The sequence below is a fragment of the Dipodomys merriami genome, unplaced genomic scaffold (genome assembly GCF_024711535.1).
Source record: "Dipodomys merriami isolate MVZ:Mamm:240054 unplaced genomic scaffold, mDipMer1.0.p SCAF_24, whole genome shotgun sequence".
In the NCBI taxonomy this organism is placed as follows: domain Eukaryota; kingdom Metazoa; phylum Chordata; class Mammalia; order Rodentia; family Heteromyidae; genus Dipodomys; species Dipodomys merriami.
The window spans coordinates 2,829,151-2,854,552 of NW_027203826.1; the positions used below are offsets into that span (position 1 = coordinate 2,829,151).

General features: G+C 45.2%; 1 protein-coding gene across 2 annotated transcripts in view; it reads right to left on the minus strand.

Moving 5' to 3' along the window:
• The window catches only part of Uck2 (uridine-cytidine kinase 2), a 143,756-nt gene that overhangs the window by 111,665 nt on the left and 6,689 nt on the right, over window positions 1-25,402 (minus strand). The window lies entirely within an intron of this gene.

Consider the following 25,402-nt stretch of genomic DNA (forward strand, 5'->3'; position numbering starts at 1 on the left):
CAGGAGTTGCTGGTTCAGCAGAATCTGTGACATGTCCAGACACTTCTTACTGCAAAGCCTGGTGTAACCTTTCTGGACTTGGCTATCTCTCCAAAGACAAGTTCCCAGGGCCATCAGAGCAGCTGGCAGCTTGCTTATTCACCTGTCACCAAATTACACTGTTGTAAGCAAGGCTGCCAAGGAGGCAGATGGGAACCCACAGCCATGCTGTGTAGCTTCCAGGGCAATAGTAACATAACAGACTCTCCTAACTACACAGACAGCATAGGGCAGGGAGAACTGCAGAGACCCACAAAGGATCCTAGGTTCCATCAATCACTAGCCAAGCAAACCTAGACAGGTTGTTTAGCCTCTCTGAGCCTCTAGCTTCTCTTCTGCAGAGAATACAACTCCTCTCTCTCTCTCTCTCTCTCTCTCTCTCTCTCTCTCTCTCTCTCTCTCTCTCTCTCTCTCTCTCTCTCTGCCCATGTGCACATTTGTACCAGAACTAGGGCTCGAACTCAGGGTCTAGGTGCTGCCCCTTACATTTTTTGCTCAAGGCTGGCATTCAGTGAGCCACAGTTGCACTTCTGGCTTTTTTACTGGTTAACTGGAAATAGTCTTGTGGACTTGCCTGCCTGGATTGGCTTCAAACTGTGATCCTCAGATCTCAGCCTCCTGAGAAGTTTGGACTAAGGTTTTGAGCCACTCAGTTTGAACCATTGTCTCTATGCGCACCTTGCACAGTGGCTAGACATCTCAGTAAGTGCTACTGATTCTTCCCAGCCCACATACCTGATATGCCCTCAACTCTTTTAAGTTTTAGAAGTAGCAAAGCTTTCTCCATCACTTCCATGCTCACCTCCCCCACCATGTCAGTGTACCAATTGTAGACTGTGACCCACTCGCAATCTACCAGCAGATCTCCTAGTGGGGTGAGTCAACAATGACAGCTTAAGGAGGAAGCTTGGGGGGGGGGGGGGAGGCGAGGTAAAAAGGACAGAGTAAGGCAGAATAAGGATGAAGCAGAAAGACAATCAGATGTCATCCAGGGCCCAAGAATGGTAGGTGGGTATGCAGGGACAATGGTGCATCAAATACTGCTTCTTGGTACCCAGCTGTCAAACTGGGTGCAAACTGCTATTCCTACCATGCTGTGTGAGCACACACTGCTTCTCAAACGCCACCCTGCAACATGCTTGCACCCACCTCCCATCCATCATCCTGGCTAACTCATCCTTCCAATCCCAGCTCAGTCACCACCATCTGTTGTCTGCCTTCTCCACTTCCTCCCCCTCCCCTGCTCCATGCAATTCTTCCTCTTCATCATGTTCTCATAGGGCTCTGCATTCTGTATTTGCCACTTACTGCTCTGCTTTGTCATTGGTACATGAGTGGTCTGACGCCTCATACATCTTTGCATGCCAGGAACTAGGGATACAACAGAGCACTCAAGGCTGGCTAAATAAATTAATGACTCAAGTTGTATTTACAGCTTATACTTACTGCCTGCTGCCTTGATGGACTCTGATCGGCTACATGGGAACAAGAATTAGGAGGGAATTGGACTCAAGTACTGGCTATGCCTGATTAGCTGTGATGCTTGGGAACTTTTCTGTGGACCTTGCTTTTATTGTATATTGAAAAAACATGAGCCAGGCACCAGTGGTGCACATCTGTAATCTTAGCTACTCAGTAGGCTGAGATCAGTAGTCTGAGGAAAGTCTGTGAGATTGTTTTCTATGGACTCTTTTCCACTACCAGGAAGCTGGAAGTGGAGCTGCTGCACTATTGAGCAAAATTGCTCAGGGAGCTGGGTTGTGGTGGCTCATATCTATAATCCTAGCTACTCAGGAGGCCAGATCTGAGGATTGTGGTTCCAAGCCAGCAAGGGCAGAAAAGTCCCCATGAGACTCTTTAACCACTTAAAAACCAGAAGTGGCACTGGGGGCTGAAAGTGGTAGAGCACTAGCCTTGAGCAAAAGAACTCAGCAGCACCCAGGCCCTGTGATCAAGACCCACAACCAACAACAACAACAACAAAAAGTGCTTAGGGACAGTGCGAAGGCCCTAAATTCAAGTCCCAGGATCAGTGTGTGAATGCAACGCGCACGCGCGCGCGCGCGCGCACACACACACACACACACACACACACACACACACACACACACACACCATATACAATATGATTACCATGATTACTACCATGCCAGGCACTGGTGGTGGTTCATGCCTGTAATCCTAGCCACCGAGGAGACTGTAATCTAAGGATCAGGTTTGAAGCAGCCCAGCAGAAAAGTCTGCAAAATTCTCATCTCCATTAACCACTAAAAAAGCCAGAAGCAGACCTAGGGCTCAAGTGTGAAGTGCTAGCCTTGAGCCAAAAAGCTCAGGGTCAGTGCCCAAGCCCTGAGTTCAGCATTAAAAAAAAAAAAGTTTTAAGTGTATATATACCTACTGAGATTACCAACTTATACCAAGGTACACAGAAGCTAAGTCTTTCAACTTTCAGCTTCTCTGCAACTCTCCAATGTGCCATGCTGGCTAGGATAAGGAAAAAGAGTTCCCAGTCTCTACACAGCCTTGGTGGCTCTGTGACAATCTGCTTGACCCCATCCATACTCGTTAGCACTCCTGAGATCTCCACATTACACATCATAGATGGCACCAGTATCTAAAAAAGCCATCGCCAATACAGATGGTTTCCAACAGATGTTTACCCAAAGCAAGGTTCACACAATGCACTGATGCCCTGTACTATTTAGACACCCGCAGAACCCCTGGAATGCACACCTCACACCTCACAGGGCATGTGGCAGGACAAGAGCTTGCAAGGGTGCTGGGGGCGGTGGGGGGGGGGGTAGCTGTGAAGTGACTGAATATACTGAGACAGTTTTGCTTCCTACCACACTAGGTTCTGTTCCTGTTGAAATGTGTTCAACTGTGCAAACTGCTCTGAAGCAAGATGAAGGATGTAAGGTCTGCTGCTATATATAAGCACCTTATTTTAGAACATCTTTGCTATAAAATAAAGGGAAATTCAGATGGAGATGAGGATAGAGGTTTGCAGAATGAATTTGGGAAGAATGACACACTGCAACTACCCTCTGCATACTGGAACCCTACTATTGAAAATGTCCTGCAGAGAGCCAGTCAGTAGGATCCTGTTTATTATGATCTGTCATCTCAAGGATAAAGAACATGCTTTTCTGCCAATCACAGGTATACTCAGGAGGCTGAGATCTGATGAGTCCATGAGATTCTCCAATTTAAACACAAACAACAACAACAACAACAAAAAACCCTGAAGTAGAGCTGTGGCTCAAGTGGTAGAGTACTAGCCTTGAGAACAGAGGGGCTCAGGAACAGAGTCCAGGCCCTGAGTTCAAGCCCTAGGACTGGCAAAAAAAAAAAAAAAAAGCTTCTCATTTATTTAAAAGTAGAATAGTTTAAAACAGAAACAGAGCTGTGTGTATCACTCGGTGGTAGAATACTTGGTACCAAAGACCCTGGGTGTGACCCCCAGCACTAGTATTAAAACACAAACAGGAAGGGAAAAAAGTTGGCCAACACCATGAACTGTAATGGTTCCCTCTTATCAGTGCAGACAGCCCCAGTGCAGACAGCACCAAACCCAATATGCATTACTTTCCCCTAGGTTTGTAATTTAGGCACCCTCAGAGATTAACAATAGCCATTCATAAAATAGAACAATCATAACCCTTACTACAAGTCATGTGAATGTGGTCTCTTTCTCTCAAAAGATCTTACTGCACTATGCTCACAGCTCCTATGACCAGGTGTGATAACATAGTGCCTGCAGCAGGAAATGAAGGGAGGTGCGTGAGCTAGGGAACAGCAGGACAGAGTGGGAAAACATAACATTTCATCACACTAGCTAGCACGTATAGTTTTATATTTATAAATTATTTGCTCCTGGGATTTTTCATTTAACATTTTCAGTCCATGGCTAGCTGAAATCAGAGACCCAAATGATGGCTAAGAAAAACTACTGCATTTATCACTCAAGACTGAAAAAGGAACAAGGCGGGTTTTCCTCAGGGAGCTACAGTATAGATTGGGTCCCTTCTTTTCTGTGCCCATGTCTACCTGGCCTCTATTGTTGGCGACACCCACCTAAAGGAACTTATTTTTCAGACTCAGGTAACTATTTCAATTGTGTTCTCCTAGAAGCAGGATTCTGAGCCAGGCAATGGTGGTTGATGCCTGTAATCCTAGCTACTCAGGAGGCTGAGAGCTAAGGATCACGGTTCCAAGCCAGCCCAGGCAGGAAAGTCCATGAGACTCTTATCTCCAATAAACCACCAGAAAATCAAAAGTGGCGCTGTGGCTCAAGTGGTAGACCAGGGACAGCTCCCAGGCCCAGAGTTCAAGACTCACAACTGACAAAAAATAAAAATAAAAATTTAAAAAAAGCTCAGGAAGACCCCAAAATCAAGCTCCAGAAACCAAACAGACAAAGGAAGGAAGGGGGGGCGGGAGGGCGGGCAGGGGAGGGCAGGGGAGGGAGGTGAAAGAGCTGCCAAGAGAAGTGGTGAATGGAACAGCTTCAGAATGGAGAGATGGAACAAAATCTGGATATAAAACATAAGAAAAGCCGGGAGCTGGTGGCTCATGCCTGTAATCCTAGCTACTCAGGAGGCTGAGATCTGAGGATCTCGGTTCAAAGCCAGCCCGGGCAGGAAAGTCCGTGAAACTCTTATCTCCAATAAACCACCAGAAAAACGGAAGTGGTGCTGTAGTGGTAGAGCACTAGCCTTGAGCTGAAGAGCTGAGGGACAGCGTTCAGGCCCAGAGTTCAAGCCCCAAGACTGACAAAAAAAAAAAGGAAAAGTATAGATTTTATTTTTTAATCTAGAGAGTTAACAGATATATTTTAAAATGAGGCCAAGTTAATAATGTATAGTCAAACTCTAACGGACTGATGGGGACTAAGGAAGGTGACATGGTCTCCTGACATGATCAGGCTGGTGACAGGACCTTGAATGACCATATCATACAGATAAAAGGAACCAAGAGGGCTGGGAAGGTGGCTCAGTGGTAGAGCGCTTGCCTTGCATGCCTGAGGCCCTGGGTTCGATTCCTCAGCACCACAAAGCAAAAAGAAAAAAAGCCAGAAGTAGTGCTGTGGCTCAAGTGGTAGAGCGCTAGCCTTGAGCTGAAGAGCTGAGGGACAGCACCCAGGCCCAGAGTTCAGGCCCCACAACTGGACCACAAAAAATAAAAATAAAAATAAATAAATAAATAAATAAAAGGACCAAGAAGTCAGTTTGTTTTTCCACGGGTCATCTGGAAATCTCTGGGCTGAAGTCAGTTGACATCCAAGGACCAGACACCATTTTTGTTCACCACCTCCCTCCTCCAACTCCAGTGTGAAAAGGCCAGATGCACTTGTGGCAATGGGAGGTAACCTACACACAGAGGGGTCTTTGTGTGGAGATCACAGGCATCCACAGTCCTACTGCTATGCTCCACAGGGTCTAGGTGGGTGAAGACATTCCAAAGCCCATAGATACTGCATGACTTCCTACCCTTTCCCTTAGGAACCTTTAACAGATATAATGCCTGAACTACAAAATGAAAGGAGAGATGAGGGGTTACTCAACCTTCAGACTTCCTTGAGAGCCTGGCTCTATTTAGTTCACAAGTCAGTGCAGGTTCAAGCAACCAAGAATCTCAAACTACTAAGGAGAAAGCTTTGAAACATGATACCCTAGGCAAGGCACTTATGGCTCACACCTGTATTTCTAGCTATTCCGGAGGCTGAGATCTGAGGACCAGGGTTCAAAGCCAGCGTGGGCAGAAAAACTACAGACTCTTGTCTCCAACTAACCAGCAAAAAGCTGAAAATGAAGGCGTGTTTCAAGTGGCAAAACTAAGCAATGTGCGCACTCCCGCTCACACACACAGATTATCTTCACATTCAAGCAACTAAAGAGAACTGTCTCAGGCTGAGAAAGTGGCTCAGTGGTAGAGCGCTTGCCTTGCATGCATGAGGCCCTTGGTTCAATTCCCCAGCACCACATAAGCAAAAAGCAAAAAGCCGGAAGTGGCGCTGTGGCTCAAGTGGTAGAGCGCTAGCCTTGAGCTGAAGAGCTGAGGGACAGCGCCCAGGCCCAGAGTTCAAACCCCATGACCAAACCAAAAAAAAAACAAAAAACAGTAGCTTGAGCCGATCTGAAGTCAAGGTACCATTTTGTACTAGGAAAGAATAAATGAGTTCCCAAAAGGACATAAAAAGTTAAGACAAACAAAAGAGACAGGATCTATGCTTGTGGGTAGAGCCAAGAAACAAAAGGATGAACCAGAGGGAAAACTCCCAGACAAGGCAACCTTTCACACAAGCCAGTCTAGCTCCTGTTGCCCCAGGGGCAATCGCTCACATACCTAGATGTCCTAAGCCAGGGACAAAGATGAGTCAGAGATAAAGAGAACAGAACCTAGCTTTACCTTCTCACAGACAGGTTAGGGGAGCTAAAAGGGACTTTCAAGTCTGTTAACAGAACCTTTCAATTGGCACCTAATGTAGAGTTAGCTGCTGGGGGACACATGGCAGATACCTAGAGAACTCAGGTTCTTTTCACTATTTCAAGCAATTTCTGGAGCACACCAGTCAAATATCTTCCCTGTTGACCCAGCCAGCCTCTGAGTAGTAGGTGTGATTGATTACTCCTGCTTTACATGGACAGTGGCCAAGTTGGAGTCTATGACTTACAAGGAGCCAGATAAAAAAAAAATATGGCAGAGGCACCATACAAGAACACACAAGGGCTGGGCGCCAGTGGCTCCAGTCTAATCCTAGCTACTCAGGAAGCTGAGATCTGAGGATCGCAGTTCAAAGCCAGCCTGGGCAGGAAAAAGTCCATGAGACTCATATCTCCAATAAACCATCAGAAAACCGTAAGATGCGCTGTAGCTCCAGTGGTAGAGCGCTAGCCTTGAGCTGAAGAGCTGAGGGACAGCGTTCAGAGTTTAAGCCCCACAACTGACAACAAAAACAAAAACAAGGGGGCTGGGGACGTAGCTTAGTGGTAGAGTGCTGGCCTAGCATACATGAGGCCCTGGGTTCTATTACTCAGTACCACATACACAGAAAAGGTGGTGCTGTGGTTCAAGTGGTAGACTGCTAGTCTTGAGCAAAAGAAGCTCAGGGACAGGGCCCAGGCCCGGAGTTCAAGCCCCACAACTGACCCAAAAAAAATAAAAAAATAAATAAAAAGAATACACAGGGAAGTACTTTGAATGAAACCCTTTGTTGCTCAGGCTGCATATCCAAAGTCTCAAAGCAGCTTTTCCAGCTTCTCTAGTTTCCCTCATTATAAACTCTCCAAAATTGCTAACTCCTAAAAAGTTCAGGGATAATGATGGGGAAAAAAAGAACTTTGTCTTCAGCAAAAATTAATTTCAAGCTGGGTGTTTATGGCTCATGCCTGCAATCCTAGGTACTCAGGAGGCTAAGATCTATGGATCAATCAGTTTTGAAAGCCAGCCATGGCAGAAAAAGTCCATAAGACTTATCTCTAATGGGAGGAAACGGGGATGCAGAGCTGTGGCTCAAGTGGTAGAGCACTAGCCTTGAACAAAAAGACTCAGGGATAGCACAGGGTGGCAGAGTTCAAGCCCCATGATTGATACAAAAAATAATAAGTTCATGCTTATCCTTGATCAATTCTGTCATCTTGCCAAACTTATTTGTGATCAAGAACTGTGTTCCACAGTAGAAAAGGCTTTAACCCTCCTCACCGCCAGTCTTCATGCACTGCCCTGTCCTGTCTTGTCCTGCCTTGCCTAGCCCTGCTCTGCCCAGCTCCCACCCCACCCAACTTGCATCCTTCTCTACCACAGAAGCCAGAGAGCCCCAGTCTAGGTTCACTTTGGTACCTGCACTGCAACCCCAGAAAGAAATTTCCACTTAGGTTGTGGGTTACCCACCCCCTTCCTGACCCAGAAACCACAAGCATCCATGCACCACCCAAGAGACAGTGCCTAGCCTCCAGCTGGATTCCCAGACCTGCACTCTCTACCACCTGACCTCCTTCATCAAGTTTATGTGTTAGCTGGCAAACACTGGAAATCCACAAAGCCACAACTCCCCCTTTGTCTTGATCCTCTGCCCTTCCTCCAATATGGGTAAACTGTGAGTAAATCAATATTGACATTCTAACTCTGCCAATCTGCCCAGTCCTTTCTGTGAGTGCACTTCTGAGAAAATTCTGCTCTTCTTCCCTGCTATCATTCTTTACCCTTTTTGTAATCATATGAACTTGCCTTTCCCCACACTGATCTCAATTTGTCCCACAGACAACTGTGTAGTCCCCTGTATGCTTTCCTGTAACTCGCCAAGTTTCCAGGAGTACTGAAGGTTGCCTACCTTCAAATGACATCAGTATAAGTAAGGACAAAGAGAGAAAGGTGTGACAGACCCAGCATTGAAGAGGAAAAAAATAAGTAAATAAATAAATAAAAGCCAGGTGACCTTCACTCATGCCTGTAATCCTACCTAAACAGCAGGCTGAGATCTGAGGATCAAGGTTCAAGGCCAGCCCAGACAGGAAAGTCTGTGAGACTCTTATCTCCAATAAACTACAAAAAAAAAAGGAAGTAGCACTGTGGCTCAAGTGGTAGAGTGCTTGCCTTGAGCTGAAGAGCTGAAGGACAGTGCCCAGGCCCAGAGTTCAAGCCCCAGGACTGACCCCCCCCCCAAAAAAAAAGTTGGGTGTGGTAGCCCCTGCCAATATCCCAGCACTAGTGAGGTAGGCAAATCCCTGACTTTCACAGCAGAGATCTTGTCTTTAAAAAAAAAAAAAAAAAAAGTAGGAGTGAACTAATCCAGCAGAGATACTCACTAGACAATATGTAGGAAATAAACTATACAACTTGGGGGATAAGGAAGGTCAGGAGGGAAAATTAGGAGGGGTGACACTATTCAGAAAGAAATGTACTCAATACCTGCCTTATATAACTGTAACCTCTCTACGTCATCTTTACAATAGAATTTTTTTTAATAAACCCTACCGACGAAAATAAAATAAGTAAAATCGAAGAAACTGCCAGGCACTGGTGGCTCATGCCCGTAATCCTAGCTACTCAGGAGGCTAAGATCTGAAAATCACGGTTCATATCCAGCCAGGTCAGAAAAGTCAGTGAGACTCTTATTTCCAATTAACCACCAGAAAGCCAGAAGTGGCACTGTGGTTCAAGTGGTAAAGCACTTGCCTTGAGCTGAGCTGAAGAGCTGAAGGAAAGTATCCAAGCCCAGAGTTCAAGCCTCATGACCAATTAAAAAAAAGAAAATTGAAGAGACCACAATTGCTATTGAAGGTGCTCTTAAAGGTGATAATACCTCCACATGGAATAAAAAAAAAAAATACAAAATAAATTTTGTATTTCTGAACAATAGGGGGAAAAAGTGGTCCTTTGTTTTCTTTCTTTTTTTCCCCCCTTTTTTCCTTTGTTGGTCATGGGCTTGAATTCAGAGCCTAGGTGCAGTCCCTGAGCAATTTTGCTTAAGGCTAGCACACTACCACTTTGAGTCACAGTGTTACTTCTGGTTTCCTGGTAGTTAGTTTGAGATGAGTCCCACAGACTTTCCCACCGGAGTTGGCTTTGAACTGGATCCTCAGATCTCAGCCTGGTGAGTAGCTAGGATTACAGGTATACACCACCAGTAGCACTCAGGTCCTTTGTTTCTAATCTAAACTTTTCATCTATCTATAGCTCACCAGTGTCTCTTCAGAAGTTTGACCTCACTGGGCATGTGTGTCATGGGGCAGTCCTCATTCTCTGAAAGCTAAGGCGGGAGAGTCTCAAGTTGGAGTGAGGCCAATTTGGGCCACACAGCAAGTCTTGTCACAAAAAAAGGATAACCTCTACATAAAATTTCATACTAAAGCCAGGAGCTGGTGGCTCACACCTGAAATCCTAGCTACTCAGGAGGGATGGTTCACACTTGTAATCCTTGCTATTCAGGAGACTAAGATCTGAAGATCTCAGTTTGAAAGTCAGCCAGGCAGGAAAGCCTGTGAGGTTCTTACCTCCAATAAACTACTCAGAAAAAGGCAGAAGTGATGCTGTGGCTCCAGTGGCAAAAGACTAGCCTTGAGAAAGAGGCTCAGGGACAATGTCCAGGCCGTGAGTTCAAGCTCCAGGAATTGGGGGGGGGGGGGGGGGGGGGGAGATTTCAGACTAGATTTCTCCTTAAGAATTCCTTAAGACGCCGGGCGCTGGTGGCTCACGCCTGTAATCCTAGCTACTCAGGAGGCTGAGATCTGAGGATCGCGGTTCAAAGCCAGCCCGGGCAGGAGAGACCGTGAGACTCTTATCTCCAATAAACCACCAGAAAAACCGGAAGTGGCGCTGTAGCTCAAGTGGTTGAGCGCTCGCCTTGAGCTGAAGAGCTGAGGGACAGCGCTCAGGCCCAGAGTTCAAGGCCCATGACCGACCAAAAAAAAAAAAAAAAAAAGATATAAATAGCAAATGTCAATTTAACCAAAACTTTGTATAATTACATCAGGAGGGGAAAGCAGTCAATGGGGTTGGGAGACTCCAGTGAAAACAGTAAAAACAGAAAAAGTAGAAGTCACAGAGATTTTTGGCATTTTGTGAAAATTCTGGGGCTTGAACTCAGACCCTCAAGTTTTCTTGGTTTTTTTCTATGACTAGCACTTATATGTTTGAGTCATGCCTCTACTTCCCGTTTTTCACTGCCTAACTAGGGATAAGAGGCTCAAAAGATTTGTCTGGCTTGGCTTGGCATCTAGATTCTCAGATGTCAGCTTCCTAATTATAAAGATGTGAGTCACCCTAAGTTCTATTTTGTTGTTCTTGCTTTGTTTGGGGTTTTGGTTGTGTGTGTGGTGTGTGTATAAGAGCATGCTGGTCCTGGGGCTTGAACTCAGCCTGGGTTGCTGTCCCTAAGCTCTTGTGCTCAGGGCTAGAATTCTGCCATGTGAACCACTGCTCCACTTCTGGTTGTTTGGTACTCAACTGGAGATAAGAGTCTTGTCAACTGTTCTGCCTAGCTAGCTTAGAATGTTGATCTCTCAGCTTCATGAGTAAGCATGAGCCACTGAAGTTTTTTTTTGGATAAAGAGTTGCCTCTAAGAAACATGATGGGGTGTCACAAGTGCCAGAAGGATTACTTGTTTCTGGTTAAAGGTCTAGCAGAGGACTTGTCATTGTAATCACCCTCATTGCCATCACTATCACAAAGGCTAACATTTATCCCTTTGTCCAATACCAGGCCACACTTGAGCTTCCTCTTCCTCTCCCCCACCCCCCCTTGCCCCAGGTCCTGGTGCTTGAACTCTGGGCCTGGGCGCTGTCCCTCAGCTCTTCAGCTCAAAGCTAGCGCTCTACCACTTGAGCCACAGCGCCACTTCTGGCTTTTTTCTTTTTGCTTATGTGGTGCTGAGGAATCGAACCCAGGGCCTCAGGCATGCAAGGCAAGCGCTCTACCACTGAGCCATCTTCCCAACCCCAGAATCAGCAGATTCTGGATGGCAGCAGCACCTGCAGGAGCGCCTCTTGTCCCAGGATATTACTGATTAGACTAAAATGCTTCCCTAATCTCAAGGAGATTGACACTTAGCTAATGTACAAACAAGCTCAGATCCATCTAATTGTTACACACTCAAGATAATGTCACATCTCAAGGGACATGTTCACCCTGGGAGTCAAGGAGGGAAAAATATCTTTCCTAAGGGGGATTAATGTATTCTATCTGGCCAGGTGCTAGCTCACTCCTGGAATCCAAGCTACTTAGGAGGCTGAGATCTAAGGATCACCTTTCAAAGCCAGCCCCAGCAGAAAAGTCTGTGGGACTCTTATCTCCAATAATTTACTCAGAAAAAGCCACAAGTAGTGCTGTGGTTCAAGTAGTAGAGCTCTAGCCTTGAGCCAAAGAGGCTCAAGGACAGCGCTCAGGCCCTGTGTTCAAGCTCCAAGACCAGAAAAAAGAAAAAAAAAGTATTCTATCTGGCTGAGTACAGTAGTACAACCTGTAGTCCTAAAACTAGGGAAACTGAGACTGGGAAAGCACTTGAATTCCAGACCAGCCTAGGTGGGATTTAGCTCCGTGGAAGAGCACTTGCCAAGCAAGTGTGTAGCCCCGAGTTTGGTCTTCAGCACTGGGGGGGGGGGGGGGGGGGGGCGGGGGGCGGGGAGACAAGCCTGAGCAAAACCTCATCAACAAAGCAAAACAAGTACTATGTGCTTCCAATTAAAAAGAAAATGTTTTGTGAGTAAAAGAACCAAATTTTTGTAAATAATTTTTGAGGAAGGATGGTTCTGAAAGATACTGGGGAGGGTGAGGGAGGGTCATGGAATCTTAAATTCACCATCTAGACTTCCTATAGACTATTTCTTCTCTGGTCACTGAAGTGTGTGGGATTTCTCCTAGTCAGCACACCGTCAATTACTTATTAGACACAAGCTGAATGGTCTACGGTGTCACTCAGTTCTGACACCAACATGAAGATAAAAGAGTCAGGTCAACAAGTTGAGGACTCAGTCCCAAGATGTCATATGCATTTTAGATGCCAAACACAAGCCTCATATGCCTGTGCTTGTGACTGAGAGGCTATAAATTAGAAACTCATATAACCCCCTACACACAGGTATGATTAATTTATCAGGACAGCTCAGAAAACTGACAGACACTCCTTAAATTCACCCATCTGTCATAAAGGATAGCTATCATAGCCAGGTGTGCTGGTATACATCACTAAGTCCAGTACAGGATCATAAGTTTCAGACCAGCCTAGTGAGATCATGTCTCAAAAAAAAAAAAAAATAAACTAATTAATAAATAAAAGGAGATTGCAGGCTGGGAAGGTGGCTCAGTGGTAGAGTGCTTGCCTTGCATGCATGAGGCCCTGGGTTCGATTCCGCAGTACCACATAAGCAGAAAAAGTTGGAAGTGGGGCTGAGGCTCAAGTGGTAGAGTGCTCACCTTGAGCTGAAGAGCTGAGGGACAGCGCCCAGGCCCAGAGTTCAGGCCCCACAACCGACCAAAAAAAAAAGAGATTGCAGAGGAAACAAGCCCAAAGCCATGTGAAAGAGAGAGATAGACAGTGCAAAGTGTGTGGGAAAAGGCACAGAGTACCCACATCCTCTTTGGTGCCACCCTCCAGGTCCACTCCATGAGTTCAGCTATCTAGAAACTCACCTGAAGTCTGTCCTCGTGGGATTTGATAGAAGCTACAGTCCACAGGATGATTCATTATAGTACTAATCAACAGAGCTCAAATCAACCTTTAGTCCCTCCCACTCCGTTCTCTGAAGGTCAAAGGATGGGGCTGAAAATTCCAACCCACTGAACTTGTAGCTCACAGCCCCCCATCCTGAATCTCCAAGAGCCCACACCAAGAGCTTCCTTGTTAGAACAAGATGATTCTAACACGCAGGCTGTAGAGCACATGGGCAGCAAAGGTGGCGCTGAGAGGGAGTTGAGTGGGCAGAGCCCAATTTGCTTTCTGTCCAGTGTAATCAGATAGGGTGTGACCTTGACAGTGATTGGTTCCTCTTCCTCCCCTGCCATGCCACCCGCTCTTTTTTGCTTTAAAAAGGGCTTGCTCTGTGTTAATAAACAAGTTTTTTCCTGCTTGACTTGACTCCCCGCAGTGTCTGATTGTCTCCCCGGCTGAAGGAGGCTGGGGAACTTGCCCTACTTACCTTTCCTTTCCTCAGACCCCATCCGTCTTTCGTGGGACAGACGAGACCTGACAGCAGGCAATGCCCAAGAATTCATCCAGGTGTAGTTACCACTCATAAAATTACAATTTTCTTAGGAGCTCTGTTGTGCTTCACAGAAGCTCATGTTGTAGAAGCCTTGGTCTCCAGTGCAAGGGTTGGAGAAGGTTTTGGGAAGGATGGAATCATAAAGGCTCTGACCTCATTGAGGGAGGATCTGGTTAGGGAGAGTAGGTGTTTAAAGGTATGACTCTGGAGCCTGTTTCTTTTCCCTGACCCCCTGCTGCTTCCTGGCCACCATGAGGTGAGCAACTTTGCTCCCCAACACCATTCTATACCCAGATCCACCTCAGCCCAACTCAGAAACATCCAGGTCAAGTGACTGAACTGAAACCTCTGAAAGAAACCATGGGCCAAAACAAACCTTTCCCTCCTTCAGTGGATTTTCTCAGGTGTTTTGTCATAGCAATGGAAAACTGACTAACACAGCCTTCTGTAGCAGGAACTGGAGACCAGGAAGATTGCGGAAGACCAAATATTAGAAAACATTTTCCTATTTCCCACATACAAATGAGTTTTAGGAACTCTAGGCAAGGAACCGAAAGACAAACACCAAATAGATTTCTTTTTACATGACCACATGGTGGGGGCAGGGGACAGAAGAGATCCTATTTTCACCTTTTGCTTAGATTATTTTGAGTCCATCCCACAGAGTACCATCTGTGGGGAGGTATGGTCCCAGTTGCTGCAGGTACCACAGAGCAAGCACACAGGCCCTCCTCAGCTCACACCACTGCTCAGCAGAGCAAGGTGAGTTGTCTGTACTCCAAAGTCAGGCTGCTTCGGCTTAAATTCCAGCCCTAACCATTCAATGGCTATTGGGAAACACTTCCTTAACTTTTCTTTGCTGCAGTCTCAGATGGAAAGTGAGGATAATTACACAACTCACCTTGGAGAGATCTTAGGAGGTAGCAGTTGTACAACATGACTACTGTACCTAGCTGATAGTTAGTGCTCAGAAAAGTGCCTGCTATTAACAGCAGAAACATTAACCAAAAAATAGCAAGCAACAGCAATAAATACAAGCATACCCAATTTGGGGTAGTGTTAAGTGATGCAAGGAAAGCAATGTAAAGGAGAGTGACAGCTGGGCGCTGGTGGCTTGCGCCTGTAATCCTAGCTACTCAGGAGGCTGAGATCTGAGGATCACGGTTCAAAGCCAGCCCAGGCAGGAAAGTTCGTGAGACTCTTATCTCCAATAAACCGCTAGAAAACCAGAAGTGGTGCTGTGGCTCAAGCAGTAGAGCACTAGCCTTGAGCTGAAGAGCACAAGGACAGCGCCCAAGCCCAGAGTTCAAGCCCCACGACCAACAAAAAAAAAAAAGGAAAGTGACATGAGCTATTCAGATACTATTATGTATAGCTGGAGTTACTTTTGAGTAAGAAGAAACTATGTGGCAAAATGAGATCAACGCTGTTCTAATAAAGTCAAAAGGTTCGTGCCACACCTCAAAGCTCTGTGGGCCAATAACTTCCTGCAACTCAAACATCTGCCCAACAGAAAAGTAATTATCTCTGCTATGACACCAGATTCATTTTAAAGCTGACTTTTCCCAGAGCAAAAGACTTCAAATGATGGCATTAGACTATGGGGGGAAAGGGAGACCCAGATAAACCCCATTTGGCCCACTCCCAAATTAACAAAGTATGGAGACCAGATTCGGTATGCTTGTTCAAGTGCTTCTGATCATCTACTATGTTCTATGCATCAAGGATGGAGATGAAAGGCAGTGCCCTTAAATCTCACAGCCTACTGGGAAGACAAACAGCACAGGGTGGGTGGTAGTAGAAGAAACACCTAAGATGGGAATCTCAAGTCGAATGCCAGCAAACTGACAGACATTTCCAAGTGGAAGAAAAAGCCAAAGCAGGCTTTGCAGAATAAGCAGAAGACAACAAATGAAAGAGAAGGTGAAGCAAAGGCAAAGGCATAAGGCTGAGCTGAGATCTGGGAGCTGAATAAAAGTAGCTGCTCCTGCGGATGAGAAAGGACTAGAGTATCATACAAGAAGTAACTGGAGCCAGGAGCTGGTGGCTCACACCTGTAATCTTAGCTACTCAGGAGGCTGAGATATGAGGATCGCAGTTCAAAGCCAGCCTGGGTAGGAAAGTCTGAAACTCTTATCTCCAATTAGCCACCAGAAAACCAGAAGTAGCACCGTGGCTCAAGTGATAGAGTGCTTACCTTGAGCTCAAGAGCTCAGGGACAGCACCCAGGCCCAGAGTTCAAGCCCCATGACCAACCAAAAAAAAAAGTGACTGGAAGGAGGATGGGGAGACCATGGCTGGCCTGGGAAGAAACGCTGACTGCAAGACTCAAGGTGAAGGAGAATATACTTCAGGTGTGACAGCAACAGCCAGAGCTGCACTTTCTAAAGAATCATTCCAGGCTGAGAAGGTGGCTCAGTGGTAGAGTGCTTGCTTTGCATGCATGAAGCCCTGGGTTCAATTCCTCAGCACCACATAAGCAGAAAAAGCCAGAAGTTATGCTGTGGCTCAAGCGGTAGAGTGCTAGCCTTGAGCTAAAGACGGAGGACAGTGCCCAGATCCAGAGTTCAGGCCCAGAGTTCAGGCCCAGAGTTCAGGCCCAGAGTCCAGGCCCAGAGTCCAGGCCCAGAGTCCAGGGCCAGAGTCCAGGGCCAGAGTCCAGGGCCAGAGTCCAGGGCCAGAGTTCAGGGCCAGAGTTCAGGGCCAGAGTTCAGGGCCAGAGTTCAGGGCCAGAGTTCAGGGCCAGAGTTCAGGGCCAGAGTTCAGGGCCACGACCAAACCTCCCCCCACACACACACCAAAAAAAAGGATCATTCCAACAGCAATGTAGACAATATTCTGGAGGACGTCCACATGGACAGTTGGGAAAGCAACCATTCAAGCCTGGCAAGAAGTGATGGATGAAAGTTAGGGAAGTAGGGGCGATTGCAAGAGAAATGAGAAAGCAGGGGATGAGGATGGCAGCCTGGGAAGACTGGATGGACGTGGGGAGGTGAAAGCACAAGAGAATGACAATGGACTATTAGGTGCATATCCTATGGTGGGAGGGGTATGCATGGTGTGCAGCAGGTCTACGAGTGAGGAGCAGCTGGAGATCGGGAGGTACAGCTGGAGATTGGGAGTCTACCTCTGAACAAATGTGCTTCAGAGGGAAAGAGACTGTTACTGTCTGAGTATATGAAAAAGGGCCCAAGCAGCAGAAATAGCAAACCAGAAAATCACCAACAAATGACAACACAGAAGAGGCAGGTAGAAAGCTAGTAAGCCAAGACATGAGGCTTCTGAGTAAAAACCTCTACACAGGTTAAAAAAAGAAAGAAAAAAGAAAGGAGAAGGGAGAAGGGAGAAGGGAGAGGAGGTGGAGAGGAGAAGGAAGAGGAGGAAGAGGAAAGTAAAGGAAGGAAGGGAGGGAGGGAGGGAGGAAGGAAGGAAGGAAGGAAGGAAGGAAGGAAGGAAGGAAGGAAGGAAGGAAGGAAGGAAGGAAGGAAGGAAAGAGCTGCTACCACCACCATCACAGAAGTGGCTGGGAGGGAACTGTGAGGCAAGAAATCAAAACCAGTCAGCTAAGGATGATAAACTCAAACAAAGTTTCCCAGGAGAATAGCACTGTCAAACGTGACACAGAAAGGTGACATGAAGAATGGACAGCTGTAACGGAATTTGCAGACTGAGTGGTTATTGTGACAAGAAAAGGTTCAGCACAGCCACTAATACTCTCCAGCTCCTCTTGACCTTTCAGAGCACTGACTGACTGGACCACTTACTAGGCACTCATCAGACCCATTAACAATCAGGCTTAAGTGTTCTCCAGGCGAGAAGCAGGGAACACAAGTCATACCTCATATCCCAACATTGTGGAAGTCAGAGGTGCAAGCAGCCAACTGTGACAAGAAGAAAACTGCTCCCAAAGACCAGGAAAGGATGGACTGTGTAGTCTAGCTCAGCAGACATTTGTGAACACACTGAATCACCTGTGGGCCAGGTAATATACTCCGCATGGAGACCTAGAAATGGAGGCTCCTCACAACCAGGGCTTCTCTCTCATGCACCACAGCATCCCAGCTCCTTCCACAGCATCTGGACCCCTCATGGAGAGTCTGGCACAGAGAATAAAACTGAATGAAGACTGTGGGGGAGGCATGAAGATGTCTTTCAGGAGCAAGAAAGGGTGAGAGGCAATCAATTTGTAGTGTGGATTAAAGAAACAGCAGGATTTTGTCATATACATGGAGATCTTATCTTTGTATTTTTGTATCTCTACAAGACTGATTCCTACAGTCACAACACTTAGAATACTGCGGCAATAAAATACTGCCTTGGGGCTGGGAAGGTGGCTCAGTGGTAGAGCATGTGCCTTGCATGCCAGAGGCCCTGGATTTAATTCCTCAGCACCACATAAGCAAAAAGAAAAAAACCAGAAAGAAGTGGCGCTGTGGCTCAAGTGGTAGAGCACTAGCCTTGAGCTGAAGAGCTGAGGGACGGCGCCCAGGCCCAGAGTTCAGGCCCCATGACCAGACCCAAAAACACAAACAATAAAATACTGCCTTGCCTCTGGCTGGTAATGCAGAAAGAGATGAGGAGGAGAAGGAGGAGTGCAAGTGAAGGGAAAAGGGGGAAGGATGTCTGAGGGGTTGGCAATAATCCATTTTCTTGATTTGGCTGGAACTTACCACAGGTGTGTGTTCAGTTTGGGATCATTGAACACTTATCAAATCCGTACAATGTATTGTGTTCTATTTGAATCAAAAGGTTTGCTGTGCTAGGCACTGACAGCTCATGCCTGTAATCCTAGCTACTTCAAGAAGCTGAGATCTGAGGATCACAGTTCAAAGCCAGGGAAGGCAATCAAAGTTTGTGAGGTTCTTATCCCCAGTCAACCAGGAAAAACCTGGAAGTAGATGTGATTCAACTGGTAGGGCACCAAGGGTCTAGTAGAAAATGTCAAGAGAGAATATGGCCCTGAGTTCAAGCCCCAGTGCCAACAAAATGAGTGAATGAGTGTGTGAACAAAAATAGTTATTAATTGGGCTGGGAATGTGGCTTATTGGTAGAGTGCTTGCCTAGTATGCATGAAGTCTTGGGTTTGATTCCTCAATATCACATACACAGAAAAAGCCAGAAGTGTCCCTGTGACTCAAGTAGAGTGCTAGCCTTGAGCAAAAGAAGCTCAGGGACAGTGCCCAGGCCCTGAGTTCAAGCCCCAGGACTGGCAAAAAATATTAATTGCCTTTTCCTTAATTCTTTTAAAGGAAAGGTCTGCCTTGACAACAGAAACAAACAAAGGCATACAATATGGAGTTGATAACAAGAGAGTAAGAAAACTGAAAAGTTCATTCTAGAAGAGGATACCTAATCTAAGATTCAGTGTTTGTCAGCAAAGAAGAAAAGCCTCATCTTAAGTAACTACTATCACTTTACTCAGTGAAAGCCTAACTTATCCCTGTCAATATTCCATTTGCAGGCATCCACCTGGGGGGGGGGGGGGGAGAGATGTCCACATTAAAAGGATGGTCAGACTGGCCAAAGGCAGATGGGAATCTGTTTATTTGAGAGAACTCCCATAGAACAGTGACCACAGTTAATTGTATTATATTCATGAAAATTGCTAAGAGCACTGTCTTATCAGTAGCAGATTCTGCCCACTGTAGAGGTATGGCTATGTATATTCATTAATGCACATTTTCATTTTATCCCTAACTACTCTCCAAGGAGACACTATCTCTGGCTCACAGAAGCAGGAGTGGGTTGGAACCAAGCAGATTAAAGGTTGTGGAGCAACCAACAGCTCAGTCCACCTAAGCCAGTGGGGCTTGCCTCACTCACAAAGCATTTCCCAAGCAAGCAAATGGTTCTGAATTATAACTCCAAGTAGACACATCATAAAGCTTTAGTTCTGCAAACTAGACTGCCAGCCTCATCAGGCCCAGCAAAGTTAGGCTGGGATGGAGTGCTTCCTGGAGGACATCTCTACAGCCCAGGCTTTCCCACTCCAAGTATGGACATATCTCCTGCTCCCATCTGCTCCAAAATACAAATACCTGCCAGTGCTTTACCTCCGTTTGTATCCTCAGAAGTCACACAGGGAAGGTTCAACATGGCTTACTCTCCCTACCAGAAAAGCTTTCATTGCCTCGCTGGTTTAAATACTGTCACTCAATATTCTGCATCTTCTGCCCTCAAATTTTGTTCTACAAAAGAGTTGATGGGGGCTGGGAAGGTGGCTCAATGGTAGACTTGCCTTGCATGCATGAGGGCCTGGGTTTGATTCCTTAGCACCACATAAGCAGAAAAAGCCGGAAGCGGCGCTGTGGCTCATGTGGTAGAGCGCTAGTCTTGAGCTGAAGAGCTGAAGAACTCAGACCCAGAGTTCAGGCCCCAAGACCATCAAGGGGGGAAAAAAAAAAAGAGTTGAAGGTCATGTAGGCATTGATGATTCAAAACCACTTGTCTGAGTAGGGCACTGGTGGCTTGTAACTATAATACTAGCTACTCCAGAAGCTGAGATCTGAGGATCAAGGTTCAAAGCCAGATCAGGCAGAATAAATAAGTCTATGAGACTTATTTCCAATTAAGCACTAGAAAAGTGGAAGTGGTGCTGTGCCTCAAAGTGGTAAAGCGCTAGCCTTGAGCAAAAGAAGCTCAGGGACAGTGCCAGGCCCTGAGTTCAAGCCCCAGGACTAGCAAAAAAAAAAAAAAAAACAGCTTATCTTACTGCAGTAGAAAATGCAACAGGTCACCAGATGAGGTTCACAGAAAATTGCAAGACCTGAGCCAATTTCCTCACTGGAGAAATCCAGATCAAGTTCCCTCAGACAACCAACACAAAGAAGCAGTTTGAGATGGGGCAGTCATCCCACAACTACTTCAATACATGCCACACTGCTCCCAACACACCTGCTAAGACATACACCAACCCCTGAGCCACACAGCTGGGCATACTTCCTGCTGCTCCAGTGACTGCCCTGAGTAAGCTCTAGTCAGATCTACACATTCAGTAGGACAGAAAAGACCTAAGTTCCTAACAATTTAGGGTTTGTGCTTTTTTCATTAAAAAAAAAAAGTTTTATAAATCTTAACACAAGCTTGCAAGACATATAATTACGTATCTTCCCTGTGGATGAAAGAACAGTAATCAAACAGGACAACACAAAATAGAAAGCTTTGCAAGGTGTATGTGTCATGTGCTTTTGAAATCTTAACTTCAATGTCCTGTTCCCAAGAAGCACAGTAAACTCAACAAGCTAAAAAACAATCAGGCTAGGTAGGTACTAGTGACTCCTAGCTACTCAGTAGGCTGAGATGTGAGAATCATGGTTCAAAGCCAGCCCGGGCAGGAAAGTCCATGACATCTTATGTCAACTAAACACCATAAAAGCCAGAAGTAGAGCTGTAGCTCAAGTTGAAGTGTTCTACCTTTGCTCCGAAGAAGCTCAGAGACAATGCCTAGGCCCTGAGTTCAAGCTCCAAGGCTGGCAACAACAACAACAAAAAAAAAAAAAAGAGTTCAAGGGGCTGGGAAGGTGGCTCAGCGGTAAAGCTTGCCTCACATACATGAGGCCCTGAGTTCTATTCCTCATCACCACATAACCAGAAAAGGCTGGAAGTGGCGCTGTGACTCACTAGCCTTGAGCTGAAGAGCTCAGGGACAGTGCCCAGGCTTAGAGTTCAAGCCCCATGACTGATGATAAAAAAAAAAAGAAAAAAGAAAAAGAGTTCAAACTCTACTAGTACTGGTGCTTGGGCGCACGCGCACACACGCACACAACCTGCCAGGCTACCATAGCATACCTGCTTAGCCACCTTCCAAATGTCTTTTTTTTCTTTTTTTTCCCCCGCCAGTCCTGGGGCTTGAACTCAGGGCCTGGGCACTACTCCTGGCTTTTTCTGTTTATGTGGTACTGAAGAATCGAACCCAGGGCTTCAAGCATGCTAGGTAAACACTCTACTACAAAGCCACATTCCCAGCCTCCAATTTCAAACTACGCTAAAAAAGGTTTGTACTGATGCTACCTCCAAAGTGGAGGTGATTTTCTATCCTTCCTAAAACAGCCCAAGATTAGAGAAGATAACAGTTTTGACTCATGGTGTCTACTGGTACTTGTATCTTGCTAAAGATCCATAGTAACAAGTCTTAACAAACTAGATACAATCAGGTGTTGTTTTTTAAGTGTGTGGAGTTGTTTAAAGTCCTTGTCCAGCTAATTATATATTTTACTTTTTTTAAATGTTTTAGGGGGGCTGGGAATATGGCCTAGAAAAAGTAGCGCCATGGATGAAGTGGTAGAATGCCAGCCTTGAGCTCTTTGATTTCAAGCCCCATGACTGGCAAAAATATAAACAAAGAAGTTTTAAATGAATCATTATAGATACTATCAAGCCATCAAGCAAATATATTCACACCAAGTTCTGAGATCAACAATAGACTAGCCAGCCCTTTGAGCCCAGGAGAAAAAAAAAAACAAAAAGGAAACACAGATGTGAACAGTGAAAGAACTATTTAAATCTTCCAATAATGCCAAAGCAACCAGGTTTGAAGGCTGAAAACTGAGCAAAAATACCATGCATACTTTAGACATTCGCTCACCAGATAATGCAGTGTCTGTGCTATGCAATTTTACATAGGGCAGTCATGAGACTTGAGTGCACTCATTAACCATATTGAATTAACTTAATATTGGCAGTAACTGAGATTACTGAGTTCACATTACCTGTTTCATTTACAGGAAGCAATATCCTGGGCAAAACTTAACATGCTTTTGTAAACACCTTCTCTTTTTTTGAAGATGGTCTCACTACATAATTCCTCCTTCCTTAGCCTCCCAGGTTGGATTAAAGATGTACATTACCACACCCAGCCAAAGACTTAGGCTTTTATGAGGGAGTAAAATGTGAAGACACAGCTAAGTTTTCAATAAAACAGAGGAGGGATATATAATCCAACTGCCATTTTGACAGGTTTCACTCAGACTGCTATGATGAGGATAGAATGCGTAAGGACAAGGATAGCTGAGGAGGGAGGAAGGAAGGAGGCAGTGTAAAGGAGGAAGGAAAGAGAGAAAGGAAGGTCAGGATGTTCCATTCCCTACTATGACAATGACGATGATGGTGGCTTGGACCAGAGTTGGAACACTGGAAGAGAATTCAGTCAGATTGTGGCTAGGTTGTAAAGGTAAAGAATCTAAAATTCCCTAAGGGACTGAATGCAAATGAAAGACTATAGTAGTCAAAGGTAACCCTAGGGTTTCAGGCCTGAGCTGCTAGAAGAAAATGTTACATCAACTGAGATGGCAAAGATTGCAGAAGGAGCACAAAGAGTAAATTAGAATGAAGCACTGATCATGTTCAAGTTCCTATAAGTTGTGAAGTTTGTGGAAGAACGTGATTATTGAAATGGTTGTGACCATGTGCTAGCCTCAGACAACCAACTGATTCCCTGATCCCTGAGAGCTAAGCCTGGAGAAGGCAGGCCACACAAGCACAGCATTACCCCTCCTCAGAAAGGAAAGAACTTTGGAACTGAGTCTGTTCAGGATGCTTCAGCAACAGAGAAGGAAACCCTAAGCCAGGCAGGGAAGGCTTCCCACAACTAGCCAAAAAAGACAGGAAAAAGCATAAAAGGAAACATTATCAAGGTTACCTAGGTGAGAAAAAAATTCACTAAAAACAAAGATTCCACTCAGGAGGCTGAGATCTGAGGATACTGTTTCAAGGCCAGTCTGAAAAGGAAAATTCATGAAACTCTTATCTCCAATTAACCAAAATGCCAAAAGTGGAGGGGTAGCTCAAGTGGTAGAGTACTAGCCTTGAGTCATAAAGTTCAGGTACAGAGCCCAAGCTGAGTTCAGGCCCCAGTACTGGCACCAAAAAAAAAGAAAGAAAGAAAGAAAAAGAAAACAGGGATTCCACAGCAAGAAACAACATTCCCAAAGGGACACACCCACACAAACAAAAGGACTAATTAAAGCCACAAGACAGGAAAAAAATACTTCTAGTCACTTGCCCTGTAAAGTACAGAATAAGATGGTTAAATCATGTAAGCATTCACAGAAAGTCATGAAACTTTTAAATAGTTTTATAAGAAGCAATTAAGTAAGTGAATTAAAAAATTACCTTTAAAAAAAAAGTGTTATGGCTGGGCACCAAGGGCTCACATGGATAATCCTAGCTACTTGGGAAGTTTGAGATCTGAGGCTGGCAATTCAAGACCAGCCTGGGCTCCCACCCCCACCCCCCACCCCCTCGCCTCCCCTTCCCGTCCTGGGGCTTGAATTCTCTGGGCCTGGGCAATGTCTCTGATCTCCTTTTGCTCAAGGCTAGCGCTCTAGCCACAGCTCCACTTCCAGATTTTTCTGTGGTTAATTGAAGCTAAGAGTCTCATGAACTTTCCTGCCTGGGCTGATTTCTAACTGTGATCCTCAGATCTCAACCTCCTGAGTAACTAGAATTACAAGTGTAAGAAAACAGCCCCTAGCACCCAGCTCATGAGACTCTTATCTCCAATTAACCACAAGAAAACTAGAAGTAGCACTGTGGCCCAAAGTGGTAGAGCACAAGCCTTGAGCAAAGAAGCTCAGGGACAGTGCCCAAATCCTGAGGTTCAAGCCCCACAGCCAAAAAAAAAAAAAAAGTCATCCAACTATCTGTAAAATCTGCATTCAGATGTTTCAACATGCTGCCAAAAAAAATGTATAACTTCTAACCCTCTTAAACAGAAACACTTTTACTTGTAAAATAGTTTTCTAACCTATTTTTAAAATAGTCCCAGTGCTATTTTCAATGGATTTTTATCTACTATTATGGCTTTAAATGGTAGCAAAAACAACTGATACATGGGGAAAAAAGTAAAAAGTTCTAAAAACAAAAAGTGTTCGAGCAGGTTTCTAACAAAAGCCACTGCATAATTGGGGGATGGGAACATGACTTGATAAGAAATAGGAATGACTGTTCTACTTGGATCTTTTTATGGGATAAGTTTTTCAAATGTCATTAAAATCAAAATCTAAACTTAACTTAGACCCAAAGATTTAGCCTTACACACCAAGAATTCATCTAAGAATCACCAAATATTCAACATTTTAATCACAAATACATTAATAAGAACCACGTGGGTTCATATTGTTGAATAAATCATTTTTCTAAATGTTTTTGCTATTTTCAACCTTTCCTAATCCCTATTTTTATGATATATGAGTTATGCTTATAAAAAATTCACAAATAGGGTCTATATGATGGATGGAGATATTACATGCTTTAATGACAAATTGGCTTAATGATTTAAAAAAAAAGAGTTCCAAGGACCAGTATACATATTTGGAGAGGATAAGTATACTCTCAAGCCTGCCTTTCTATTGATTTTTAAAAGCAAGATATATATGCCTAAATGACTTCAAGACCCTGAACAATTGAACTAGAGCCATCACAGAGCTTCCTAGCAAAAAAGGTCTGGTCTTCAGCAGAGGACTTGCCAAGGACAATCTGTCTGTCTGCATCATAGAACTCATAAAAGCAAGACTCAACAAAGAAATAGCATCAAGCCTAAGACCCAAACCAAGCAAACGTTGTACAGTGAGTGAGGTGACCAGACAGGGAGAGTGAGCATCAAAAACCACTTCAAAGACACCCAAACAAGGAACAAAGAAACAGTCTGAAGTGAATAAGGCAG